Consider the following 13,796-nt stretch of genomic DNA (forward strand, 5'->3'; position numbering starts at 1 on the left):
TATTCGGGAGTTCCCTAGGTTCGAATCTCAATCAGGAAACTGATTATCCTGACTTACGTTTCCCTTAATTTCTCCAATCAAAGTACTCCAATTTTATTGTCCACAGGCCTATCACAACACTTACGACCGAATGCAACGCAATATTCTCGGGCGATCAGCTGTAGGGAAATATAGGTTAATCTCCCTGATGATGGAGGGAGTGACAGTCTCCGAAACGTTAGATATTAATCCCGTTATTGCACTTGGTAAAAGTCATTACATATGCAAACAAATATAGCATCAAAGATGATATATTCAGTAATAAACAAATTCTGGTACCATAAAACGATGTAATTGTAATTAGTTTATATCATATTGAATATAATCGTTACCTTGGATCGAAATGAGGTTCTTGATGAGCCAACAGGATGATGATCTGAAGATTTAGTCCATGTCATCATTGAGCATCGTCATTCAAAAGTAGACTTATTATTTGAAACTGCTTAATAATTACACATCTTGATCAAAGCCACAACTAGTACCTGAGCCTTAAAAAGTGGCATAGTTTAGCGAACGTTTTAAGACTTCACATTATACAGTCACTGAGCTTTTGGTTGACCGTTGGCAAGTCACGACTAGGACAGCCGTACTGACCCGCAGCTCCCAACATGAGCAACAGCACGTGACGAAGGCTGCGACCCTACTGAGCAGCGGTTGAAGCGGGAAGTCTTGCCACGCGGGCAAAAACTCCCACCCCCTCCATCACAGGCCGGCGCGCTTAGGGCTACTGACCACGAAGGCGCATTTGACCAACCTCTGTTCTTTCGAGATCAGGTAGCACGTGATTTATTGCGAGAACTAAATTCGGGTAGCTTCAATTTTTCAGACAAAAGGGTAAACTCACAGGGCGCACCATTTAAAACGTGGCCCGAAAAAACAATCACGTAAGAAGGTACAAAATGATTCAGAAGCAGATTCAGCTGTTCCGTAACTTTAGAGTCAAGGTTACCCTTGTTGCTGGGCCGCTGCTTATGGAAGATACAGCTTCTAATACGACCTACACTAACTAAAATGCAACAGCTATGTCTGTAGGTAAAACAGAGGTTAGCAAATTGTACTTAACACACCCGATTAATTTCTAGCAAGACCAGGCTCCCAGAAATAGCTTCCTGAAATGTTTATCACATTTTTAACAAAATGATGGAACATTGAAAGGATTCAAGACGACTGCACACAGACACACACATACGCACACACTTAAATGCGTAGTTTATATCAAATATGCGTGTTCGAGCAACGGAGCAGTGTCCAACACAAAATGGTAGAAAGGAATTTTACTGATGTGCATGTGGTCTACTACTACTACTATGGCGTAACAGCCCAAAATCGAGCCCTAGCCTCCTCTATCTTCTTCCTCCAATTCTCTCTATCCAACGCTATCCTTCTCCAAGCTGCTGTTCCAAGGAGATTTCTGGAGTCAGTCGTCACTTCATCCAGCCATCTACCTTTAGGTCTTCCCACTGGCCTTCTCCCATATATTGTTCCTTCCAATATCTTTTTGGGTATCCTATACTCTTCCATCCTGTAGACATGTCCAGCCCAGTTTAATGTGAGTTACTATATCATCACTTTTATATAGTCTATATAATAATCTTAAAGAACGGGGGCACTTCGGTGAACCAACATAAAATGGAGCACGAGATTAAGATGAAAATGAGGAGAACAAGTTGTGGCGTTGGAAACAAGAGTCTCAGGATTCATCCGAACAGTGTCTACTGGTAGACTCCTGCGGTGCCACAAAGGATCTGAATCAGAGTGTTATTACATCTTTAATCTCTTCACTGCTACCACTTTCCGTGACTTTTCAGGCATTCTTAAATTAATTAATTATACCCTATCAGTAATGGTCAAATTTACGATTAATTACATATTAGTTCCTCGATTTTCTTTAGTACTGATGGTTTCTGAACCGAAGAGCGCAAACCACCAATAAAATCGACAAGCATCAAGTACCAGCATTATCTACACTTTACACAGAACAAATAGTTGTTCAAGTTTCCCAATATTTCTAGTATCTGTGGACTCGGTCCAGACAATCGATAGGGTCCTGTTGAACATGGTCAGCTTTACACACGACACGTTCGGACAGGTATAAAAACACTTCTTGCTCTGTGTGTAGTGAAAGGAGTAACAGCTATTATTCGTATAAAAAATTGTTTACATTCTGTCAACCATTCAAGACTCTAATTATCGAGTTGTAAGAAATAAAATTCTCGTCTTTTATGCATGGTTGTAAATCATGGCCGTTTGCTTCAAGGCATGGCCATAGGAAAATATTTACATCGGATAAGGGAAGGTATTAAATATGGGACAATAATTAGCAAGAGATTTCATGATTTATAGTCACCCGGTACTGTCGAACTAGCGTTACGCAAATCATTACGCTTCGCTGAATACATTGTTTGTTCGGGATGCAAGGATTAGCATTTTCTGACATGTGTGCTCTGCCTGTTCTAATAAGTTCTTAATTTAATCACGCCACCGCTAGAAGATAAGCAGTACACAAGAGCACAGACCTACATACGAGTGTTAATGAGGGGTTCGACAAAAATCCGACCGACTTTTTTTCCGTAACACAAAATCTTCCTAAGGATGCATCTCATTGAATCTCTTAGCGCGATAATTCGGTTGTGGAATTTCGTAGTGTGCTGGTGAAACCAATCGTTGACGGATGCCTCATACAGCGTCCTGCTGGAATCGGTCCCTGTCACTGACTTCTTTAGAGAAACAAATATAAGATAGTATAATTGCGTCATATTGTGAATCAAATATTAAATTAATTATTCGGTTTTGTCCGTCTAATCACAATTATATTTAAAATTTACAAATAAGATAATTAAAATATCATTTTATGTTCCACATCGAATAATCCAAATGTAAATCGATTATTCGATGTGGAACATAAAATGATATTTTAATTATCTTATTTGTAAATTTTAAATATAATTGTGATTAGACGGACAAAACCGAATAATTAATTTGAAACAAATATATGAAAATCGCTCATGCGAGGATCTCTTGTAGTCAGAGATGTTTTAGTCCTGAATTTATTTCCTGGTCGGTGACGTTTCATTATTATCTTACAATTAGACAAATTCGCTAAAATAAAAAAGACTTCGACGTAAGTTTATTCCAGTACTACACTTTCATATTACTGAATTTGCTGCAGAATTAAAGGGTAAGAATTGTTGCTTGAAGCTGACCTATATAAATGACATCTGCACTTATTCGTGGTGAAAGATAATTTGAGGGGAGGGTTAAATAAGGAAGTGGAAACAGAGTTATGGCAATACAACTACTGTAACTGGGGAAAACTTGGTTTGATTTCAACAGACCACGACCATTTCTCATATAAACTAAGCAGCCGAGAAGACTTTGTCATATAATTAAAAAAAACAAAGGGACTGAGAAAAATCATGAATAATCTAATCAATATAACTCAGCAACCGAATCTATTACCTACCGAACACGCATCAAAACCCAGACGTTTCTACCAACACACTCGATTAGATTACATAATAATGCGTTGTAAGTTTTTTGTTGAGATATGCAATCGATTTTACTGAATCACAAAAGGATCCAGAGGCGGAGTTTTAATAATATGATACACCTCTGGGTTTCAAAAAAAATGACGGATTTTTTGAGCAACTGATTACGTGTCAACTCCAGAAAGACTATAGTTGAACTTTAGATAACATGCATTATAACTACACGACAAGTAGCAGACTAAACATTATAACACGAGGTGCAGAGACAAGTCTTAAATCTTATCCTTGTACGTAAGTTGAAATGACGTTCAATTTCAGCTATCCGCGTATATATAACACAACCCGAACTTGTGTTACTGAAGATAGTTCCTTCTCTCTGACACAGAGTGAAGTTTAACATACAGTAGTGCATTCAAGGTTCAAGCTGTGTGGTTAAAGAAGAGTTTCGGGGCTAACAGTTACATAGATATGTCTCAGGATACAACCCTACATCTCCTCTCTTCCTTGGCGTGAATATATCTGCATATCTCTCAGTGGCATACAGCACCGTTGCTTGAAATCTACTGTATGTTGATTAGATGTCACCATTCAGAGCTAAAATGGATAATGCTGAACATTTTTGTGTTCATGAACCTCTAATTGACAATAAGGTATACACTGACAATGCAGTTTTCTGTGCTTCTAGAGCTTGATTAAAGATTACAAGTTTTTATCCGAATTTACGCTATAGTTATGGCCTAGATCAGTGGTATTCAACCTGGGGTACGCGTACCGCTGGGGGTACGCGAAGACATCTTAGGGGGTACGTGAAATTTAAAAAAAATATATATTATTTTATGATAAACACTGAATAATCAGTAATGTAATTTATTTAATTTATTTTAGATGTGGATTATATACTATGTATAACTTGAATTATACACCAACAAGTTTGGGGGTACAAAGTTGAAGAGAAATTATATCTGGGGGTACGCGAACAAAAAAGGTTGAATACCACTGGCCTAGATAACAATTTATCAGTTTGTCAGTATTACGTACAGCAGTTAGATTTCAGAAAGGTTAACACGAGAGATTATTTACCAGACGTAGAATGAACAGGTGGATAAATGTTAAAATATATCCCAGGGAAATAATGTGTGGAGGTCTAGACTGATTTACAATGAAGCAGTAGAGGCTATAATGGCTTATTTTTGTACACACAGTGAATAATCATCAGGTTTCAAGGAAGACTGTACCATAAAATTGTTATCGTTTTGTAACAGAAGAGGAACGCACTTGACTGAACCATATTCTAAGGAACCTAACAAGTTTATACAATGGTAAAACTCCATAGTTGTGTTCATTCGGTCCACTGTTCGAATCACAAAAATAACATCGACTATCCTGACTGAATTTTTGTAGTTTTCCTCGGTTTATCTAGGATAATTCCAAGATGTGAAATTGACAATAATTCCTTCAACAATATTTACGCACTGCACAAAACGTATCAGCAGCACACAGCTAAGCCCTTAAGCCCCGAGCTGAGGTTCATTCAGAGAGATTTAAACCCCCCACACCTAAACGACAAGTGTTGAACGACGTAACCAAATCATAACGTGAAAGCCACAGTCCCAAACTAGGTTCACCTACCTCATATTTATGTATTTGTCCCATCAATGTTTATTTACATTTCTAATTTGCTTTATGATCGCGCCTTCTGTGACTTACAAACGCAGAGCCCAAAAAAAGGAAACAGTACACAGAATTAGGTTACTCAACTACGCTGTTTCAACTGCATACGTTATATACTATGTCACCTAATGATGTGGACATATAATCATGAATGGTAAATCGGTATGGAGTATACAGGTGTCTATATGGAGACACTCAAAATTTGACAGCAAAAGGGGTAAGAAAGTTATAATTTGAAAACAGTACGTAACTAGATATAAATTTGAAAACAAAATCCATCGAATACAAATACTGAACGGCGGTGGACCACCAAATTACTCAATACGATGCTTTATTAATTCTTAGGCTATTTAAAGACTCTATTTCAGTTGCATAGTACATATTTTCGAATGTGATGTTAAGGTGCTTATGGCTGATAAGTATCTCGAAGGAGATTATAATTATGAACGCAGCCTCAGAAACACTGATGAGAAATATGAACTGAGCCGGAAGCTTCTGTTAGATTCAAACCGGGCACATTCAGATTATGCACTGACCGTTACTGAATCAACCTTCCGGAACACTCTTTTACGAATTCCGTATTCAATATGGAATTATCAATTATTAGAAAAGCATTAACGTGGTATGGGTAAGTTTTATAGAATAAAACAACACGGTGAATGATTTTAATTCCAGTGTGGTATCAGACATATCGGTTTTGTTTGGAATTCCCAAACCAGTGTGATTTCATGTTATCCTACATGATTTGTTGACGGTGGATGTTTATAAGATATTAAAGGACAACTACGTGATTTATATATTCATTTGTTTAATAAACGTAACCTCTGGCTTTCACATCATCAGAATATATGAGTGGCTTTGTGCTGAGGCTCAGTGAACGTAGCGATCTGGAATAGGCTCTTTGGACACGTCTGACCATGCAATGGGAAGGATAATCCTTCACAGAGATTCTAGCCTCAGAGAGACGGTGATGATGTGGATGATTAATGAGGAGGTCTTGTGGGAGGTTTAATGTAGCTATGACCTACTAGATACCTTACTGAGATTCGACAAGTCATAAAAAATACTCGTGCATTCAGATTTTAAAATCGATAATAGACTACACAACATTCAACATATTTCTGACAGGCACTGAGACAGAGACATTAGTTTCAAATTAATGGTTTGTAGTAAATGTTCTAAGGATCCATATTATTAACAGGCCTAGCTCTGTCAGGACTGCTACCGCACACAAACTACTTTTTTCACAGAATGAGAGGTAAATTTACAGGCCCATACAAACAGAACATTAAACGATGTTTTAAATTCCCACGGCGACGACCTACACGATTAGGCTACACGTGTCATAACCGCGAGAGAACAAAATTTGGATATTAAAGTACAGTTTATTTGCTAATATAACATGGATAATAGAGGAATCTGAATGAATCAGTAACAAAACATTTTCCTGAATTAATCCGCTCTTTATTTAAAAATGACTGAAGAACTACAGGAAAATTCCTGGAGAAATCCTGGAAAAGTCCTAGAGTAGTGTCGGAGAAGTCCTGGAGGCGTTATGCGGATATTTTGTTTATGGAGAATTGCTGGAAAAGTGCTTGAGAAATCCTGGAGAAGTCCTGGTAGGTTATTTGGAAGACCTTAAGCGGTGATGGGTTTGATCCTATGCGGGTCGGTTATTTTGGATTCGTTCAAGTTCCATTGGGATAAGTGGCATTGGATTAGGTTGCGTTTTGGGTGCTACTGATCCTGGTCAATGTCTGAAATCGATTTAGCGGCTCTATACTGCTACAGAGCTCGCTACTGGACCGTAAGTGAAATTATATCCTAAATGTAAAAACTTTATTCTCCTCTGTTATCAGTGGCCCCTTGTATACTCCACAACTGTAGCCGTACTAGAATTCTATAGCCATTCCCTATTATGTGCTTAACGATATTTGTAGTGTGCGGAACGCAGGAACAAAGACCATTCAGCCGGAATATTAGGTAAGGTGTAGCCAAATATGCGAAGAATCAACCAGTCTGTGAGGCAACACAAAGCATATAGTTAGGTAAAATTTCATTTTGTTGAAAAAAATTGTACCAAGAATGAAATGTCAAAACACGGGCGACTGAATTTCTGTATCACATTGCCAATGATCTGGAATCTTATAAAACAGAAGTGGGCCTTAACGCAATTTGCGAGTGCAATTCTTTCATTGTTCACACTACGTTGCGCATCCATAAAGGAAACACAATTCCAGTGCCTCGACTATTCGAATTTATAAAGGAAGAGTAAAGCGTGTTGCCTACGTATAAAGGAACACTTGTTTCCGACGAATGAGCACGAAAGTGCTGAAAATTCAAGCACTTGTACCTTTCAGCATCTTTGTGCTCAATATGGATACGAAGAATGTAGCCTGTGGCTAGCTGAGGACGTTCATTTTACCTGTTAATGCATCAGACAATGAAACAGAGTTCATTACTTCCTCAAAAATTAATTAGGATCTAAATTTTGTGAAGCCATGATAACCAACATGCAGATACTTATATAAGAGATCTTTTTTATTTAATGTTCAGTGTAATCAGAAAATCACTTTAATTCTAAAATTCTTTACTCAGTATTAATTTGTTGATTTATGCAGGCTCCTATTTAACATTATATTCTTATCTCGGATTGACACTGGTAAATATACAAACCCCCAGTTCGTTCATTTAATGACTGAAATTTACACCAAGATTTTATATATGGGTCTCCTGAATTGATTATTCTCAGAATAATCAGAGATTGTTTCCTCAAGCACCATTAGCAAGTTAGTATTTTTATTGAATATGCACTGTGATTTCTTCGATATATCTGAAGTAGGTACAGGTACAGAATTATTAAATGTTATTAAAATGAGCTTCCTGTATTATATTATATACGCATGTTAATTTGTATTTAAGGGTTAATTCAGTAATTAAAAATTTAAGTCTATACTTCGTTTACTTTACGGCATACTATCGACTTGTCGGAGTATCGATGGCAGACAAGCACAGTGACGAATAAATCTCGAAGATGTTCCATGGAATTAATTAGTCCCGCTAATAAACACAGTTAAACGGAAAGCAGTTTGTGCTCGCTTTATCCTGATTTCATTGGCCAAAGCTGGGACAAGACTTTATATAGAGTTAATTTTCAGTTTCTTCGAAATCTCTGTATGCAGTCCAGCACAAACCCCCACTACACTCTATTACTTTAAAACATGTCTTTATTTCGTACAGCTAACAGCTGTTAGATCAGGTGAACTTCTTGGATTACACCTACTAGCGAAGGTCGCTGTCATCTGTATTTCTTCCTCCGTTCTATGTATATTCTATACCTTCGTTCCTGATGGCAGTCGTATTTTATTACAATGTGAGGCTGTATAGAATCAGATCAGCAACCGAATCCTCTCGGTTAATGCACAGCATATATTCCGGTAGCGCTATATTTCCATATTAAGCGCTTGAGAGAAGACCGGAACAAAAGACTATTTATTGGTTGTGCGGGAATGCGTAAAAATAATCGAAAACATTGAACATTTACTCTGTAGAATTCATAACAGATGGCGCTACAATATAAATATTTTATTTCCAGAACGTTTTACTTGTTCATAGAGACCAGTGTTCCATTCGTTATTCTAATTTGACGACATAGCCTATCAAGTTCCTTTCAGACGATGACATCAGTTTGTCAAGTGCTTAATTTGGGATGCAACACTTTTGGGATACCTTTATGAAAAGTAACAAGCGGACTGTGTCGAAACGAATATTAGTCAATACGGAAACTCAATTTCCACTGGGCCAATGGGCTGCATCTGAATATTTTCAGCATTTCACTGTTTGGATATCGTTGGAACTGCGTACCTATAATGGAAGCTGATATCGATAACGAGGCACGTAAAATGACATATTCGCTCCGCGATACGTCTCTAATGTGTTTATTACAGACCCCTTTTTTATATATTAGACATCAACGTAAAACTGTAATATTCTCTTTGAAATCCATATTCTGAAATACAATGTTTCAAAGTGAAATATCAAAGTAGGTAATTAAAGGTATTAAGAAACGAGGAACTACTAACGGCGAGCGTAAGCCTCAGCTAGCTGGCTAACAAGCGCCTAGCTGTCTGAAGTTGGCTAACGATGCATTTTATCTTAATGGTTATTAATATTCCAGTGTATGGAGTACTACTTATCCACGAAAGTAAGACAGATGATTTTTTATTTTTCGTTTTTCAAAGTGTTAGCCGGGCTAACATGGTTAACATACATGCCTTGCCGTGGAAGAGACCAACTTGAAACGCCTGTAAATATTAATAATACGCTGGGAAGTCCTGCTGTGTGTCTGGTACTTCCTGCTGAATCAGAAAATTGCGTCGCAAAATTACTCGAGAGCAGAAAGTGAGGACAAAGGCATTGCATCTATTCTAACTTAATACAAAGGAAGTAAAATGAGGGTGGAAAAAATTTCATGATGAGGAGCTTCATACTTAGTAATTTTCATGAAACATTATAAGGGTAATAAATCAAGGAAGAGACGAAGTTACTTTTTGATGAACGTGAAGTACATAAATAGGCTTATTTTAATTGAAAAAAAAATGCATTTACTATGTGTAGATGAGAGTACCCTATTAAAATTGAACCTAAAGATATATAAGGCGACGGTGTGGGAAGGATTAAACTGTTTCAGGATATGGCCAGTGTCGGGCTGCTGTAACTGTGGTAATGAACGTATGAGCTCCATTAAAGGCTGTAAAACTTCGAAACTATTATACGGTTATCAGTTGTTCAAAATGCATTATTCCCTGAAGAATTAACATTACTTTTGCGGAGGAGTGAGGATATAGCTCAGTTAAATCGCGGTAACTAACGGGCCCATTTTCTATCCCCCAAATTTACGTGAACGTGAATATGAAGCAGCGGTGAAATGAGACTAACGCGAGAAAACGGAAGAACTCTGGCAAAAATCAGCCCCAATGCCATTTCGCACAGCAAGAAATCCCACGAGACTGACCTGGGTACTAACCTGGGCCGCCGCGGATCTGAAAGAGTTAGACTCAAACAACAACAGACTACGTAGAGAGAATAATATTAAAATAGACCTTGTTGAAACTGAGTGTGAGTTGTGGTCTGGATTAAACTGAATCGGTTTAGAGACCGGTTACTAAGAATTGGGGCTTTATAAAAAGCGGGAAATTTTTGACCAACTGAACGAATAATCAGCTTCACAAGGAGGACTTTCATACATTTAGTAAATTTCTGCCCCCCCCCCCCCCGCAACCAGACTGAATTGTTTTAAGCGACATTGAGATGTAGGAAGTAGCCTACAAATTACACGCTGCATAAACACAGCTAGGAAATTGCCCATCTGATTGTGGAGCGATAGCTGCCCTTCAGAGCCATAATGGTAGTTTTACATGCAACAGTTTGCCAGAAATGGTTTTATAACTCATTCATAAACCTAACTCATATTTTGAAATTGGAATAAACGTTTGAGATATGACCTCTGTTTTTACAAAAAATATCATATTCAACATGAATCGTAATATCGGGTCACGCAACAAACAAACAAACAAACAAACAAACAAATAGATGTCTGGCTTTATAATACACTCGAATGTTTCTTATCCTCATTTTGTAACTGTCAAGTGAAGAGAAACTGAGCTCCTTTGGTAATAACCTAAAGCAGTAAAAATAAAATTACGTTCCAGAGGTACCCAGTTCGAGCCTTTCTCAGCTCCTCAGCCCCCTGGTCACGGTTGTTTAATCCCAAATCGCTCCCATTATCATAACGATCGTTATATTTTTCATAGCACGACTCAGAAGTTTGTCTGAAAAACTTGAGAAAAGTCATGGAAATGTCGGATGGACAGAGGTTCGCGACAGACACTCGAAACTGTTACATATAAGCAAAGTCCAAATATAAGGACAAAGGCTTATATTTATTAACACTACTTTACATTGACGAAACATGAAAAAATCACCGAACATTCTTCCAACGTAATGCATTTGATACGAGTGTACGAATGTGTTAATATTCTGCGAAGACCGCTAAAGTACCGAAAGCACTGAATTCGAGGTTTCGACAATACAACGAATTGGCACAGACCCACAGATCTGTTTATCCCTGGCGTAAGGCGAGGTGGCTGTAGGGGCAGGAAAATACCGTGTTTCTTCATTCGACGATCACAGAAATCCAACGACCCCACCCTCCTGTTACCCAGCAACAGTATAAAACAGTATCATGTTATTCTTACAAGCGCATACTCTTAATTTAACACACTACGTGCGCCACTCTCGTTTTCTCACTATTTCCAAGGCATTTCGTGACGGAAGTGCCTTAGTTTCCAAAGAAACGTTCACTGCCTGCGTCATTAACATCAAGAGATCATCGGTCGCATTTCCTATTAGTAACAATGAACATTGGAGACAATCGTAGAGAAAAAATGTTTAGTATAGCAAGTACTTCCAGAACAATATAACATGAAACATGTTTGGTAATCCTAAACATGAATGGTTGTGCCAACTAAAAACAAATCGTCTTCGTGAATTACCCAATAAGAGAATGAACTCCCTCTTCCTAAATCCGCTAGGTGCAGTTGGTGTCTCCATGTTTTCCTCAGGCATCCTGCTTGCCTTCTCCCCATTGCTTTGTATTAATGCGGCCTCCGTGTAGCTTTAATATTATACTGTATTTTTTCTGAATATATGCTGTAGCAAATTCTTTTTGTAGTCTTCAGTTTCGTTGGTACTGATATTAGAAACGTATTATTTATTTCATTTGCTTTTGTGTTTCGTTGTTGGTGTAGTCTTGAAATACCCAGTAAAACTTAATGCAGCCATATAGTATACACCTTCCAATCTCTCGGTGTCCCTTTTATAGAATTTGCTACTTTTGATAGTGCTTTGAGTCGCTTCCATTCAGATATTTAGTCTAATCTGATCGAAAATCTCATCCTTCTCGACTTAATCGCCGAAACAGCAATTCGCACAGAGTATAAATCTGTTAAGATACACATCTATTATTCTCCACCCTCCTTATATATCCTAAGTCCAAATGTTCTCCTCAGCACCCAGTAAAAAACACTCTCAAAGAACTCATTTTTAAGGGAAATCTACATTAAGGTTTCCCACACAATAATTTCTTCAGTGATGAATCTAATTATTGTCATTATAGTCCGCTATTTTTACAGAGTGAAAGTTAGGCATCGAGAAAAACAACTTCATATTTGCAAAAGTTTTGCTTAACACAGACGAGTACGAGAAAGTTCATTCAACATATTTTATATGGTAGACCTATATCTGCATCTTTTATGAATAGTGTAGTTTCTTACATATTATTTGTATGGTACGCTCTAATATATGCATTCGAATGTATACGAAAACTTCAAATTGGCTCTGGAAAAAATAAACAATAAAATAAAAATGTGTGGAATCGGTGGAAGAACAGAAGAGAAAAATACATCGCTGTAGCCACTGGATCCTACAGCTTATTTACTAAACTCCGCATTCCCGGAAATTTGTCATTTTATATACTGCGCAAATATTTGTAAAGAAACTTTATACCGGTTAAATGTATCGACTTGAAGAACACAATTCGTCCACATTTCTCTCTGACTACTTTTCTATGTACTGGAAACTTACGATATTTTCTTTATATATAAAATTGCCCTATTCATGCTGAGGCCCGGCGAATGGCTAAAGCCAACTTCATTAAGCTCAGCGCTGCTTGAAATCTCTGAATCACTTAGTTACTCTACTTTCTTGAATTACGATGATTCATTAACTTGCTCACAAAAGCCAGACACTGGGGGATACCTTTATCATTTAAATTTGGTCACACCCTATTTAAGATAATCCCCCCACCTACGACCACGTCCCTAAATAAGTATTATTTCGTACAGATTTAAAATAAACACTCAATGTTTCTTCTACCCACGCGTGTTATATGTTTTTTTCATCTTGTTCTCCTTATAAATCTTTCCGTTGCGTAATATTAACCATCCTGTTATCGTCTCTTTATAGGTCAATGAAATATTAAGACATTTACGACAAATAATATTCAACGTAAGAGGAAAAGTATCTCTTACAGTCAACCATTTAATATCTACGTAAATTAAAACGCATTTAAACAAAATATAAAAGAACCATCTTCAGGTGTATAAAATTATATAAACTTAAAATATAATTTCTTAAATGCAATAAAGTTTTCTTCCATATCTGGAAGAAAACATCATTTGAAGTCTGATAAACATCTGACTAAAAGTTGAATTTAAGAAATTATATTTAAGTTTATATAATTTTATACACCTGAAGATGGTTCTTTTAGAACTGAAACATGTCGTGTAAAAAGTGATGATCTAATATAAACCGAACATTTCGATAGAGAACATCATTTAATATATTTTTAAATATTTAAATGTTAATTATAGTAATATTTTAATATTTAATAGGAATTTTATTGTGATTAGACTGACAAGATTTAAACAAATATATATTTATCACAATATGACGCAACTTTATCATCTCACAACATATAAAGTAAACGGAAGCAACCTAAAATTATTTGGCTGTGTCACTATGATTCATTCATAACAA

At 37.0% G+C, this 13,796-nt stretch overlaps 1 protein-coding gene across 5 annotated transcripts in view; it reads right to left on the reverse strand.

Moving 5' to 3' along the window:
• LOC110840498 (dipeptidase 1) overlaps positions 1-13,796 on the reverse strand; it is a 254,454-nt gene that overhangs the window by 129,365 nt on the left and 111,293 nt on the right. Inside the window, exon 1 of one of the 5 annotated variants that reach the window (XM_087353976.1) lies at positions 372-1,334. The exons of the other annotated variants lie outside the window; for them this stretch is intronic. The gene's annotated coding sequence lies outside the window, so the exon portion shown is untranslated. Of the gene's footprint in view, positions 1-371; positions 1,335-13,796 lie in introns of those variants that run through there. 5 annotated transcript variants of the gene reach the window in all.

The sequence above is a fragment of the Zootermopsis nevadensis genome, unplaced genomic scaffold, assembly GCF_977971745.1.
Source record: "Zootermopsis nevadensis isolate Lab colony 2312 unplaced genomic scaffold, Znev_1.0 Znev_ptg000022l, whole genome shotgun sequence".
In the NCBI taxonomy this organism is placed as follows: domain Eukaryota; kingdom Metazoa; phylum Arthropoda; class Insecta; order Blattodea; family Termopsidae; genus Zootermopsis; species Zootermopsis nevadensis.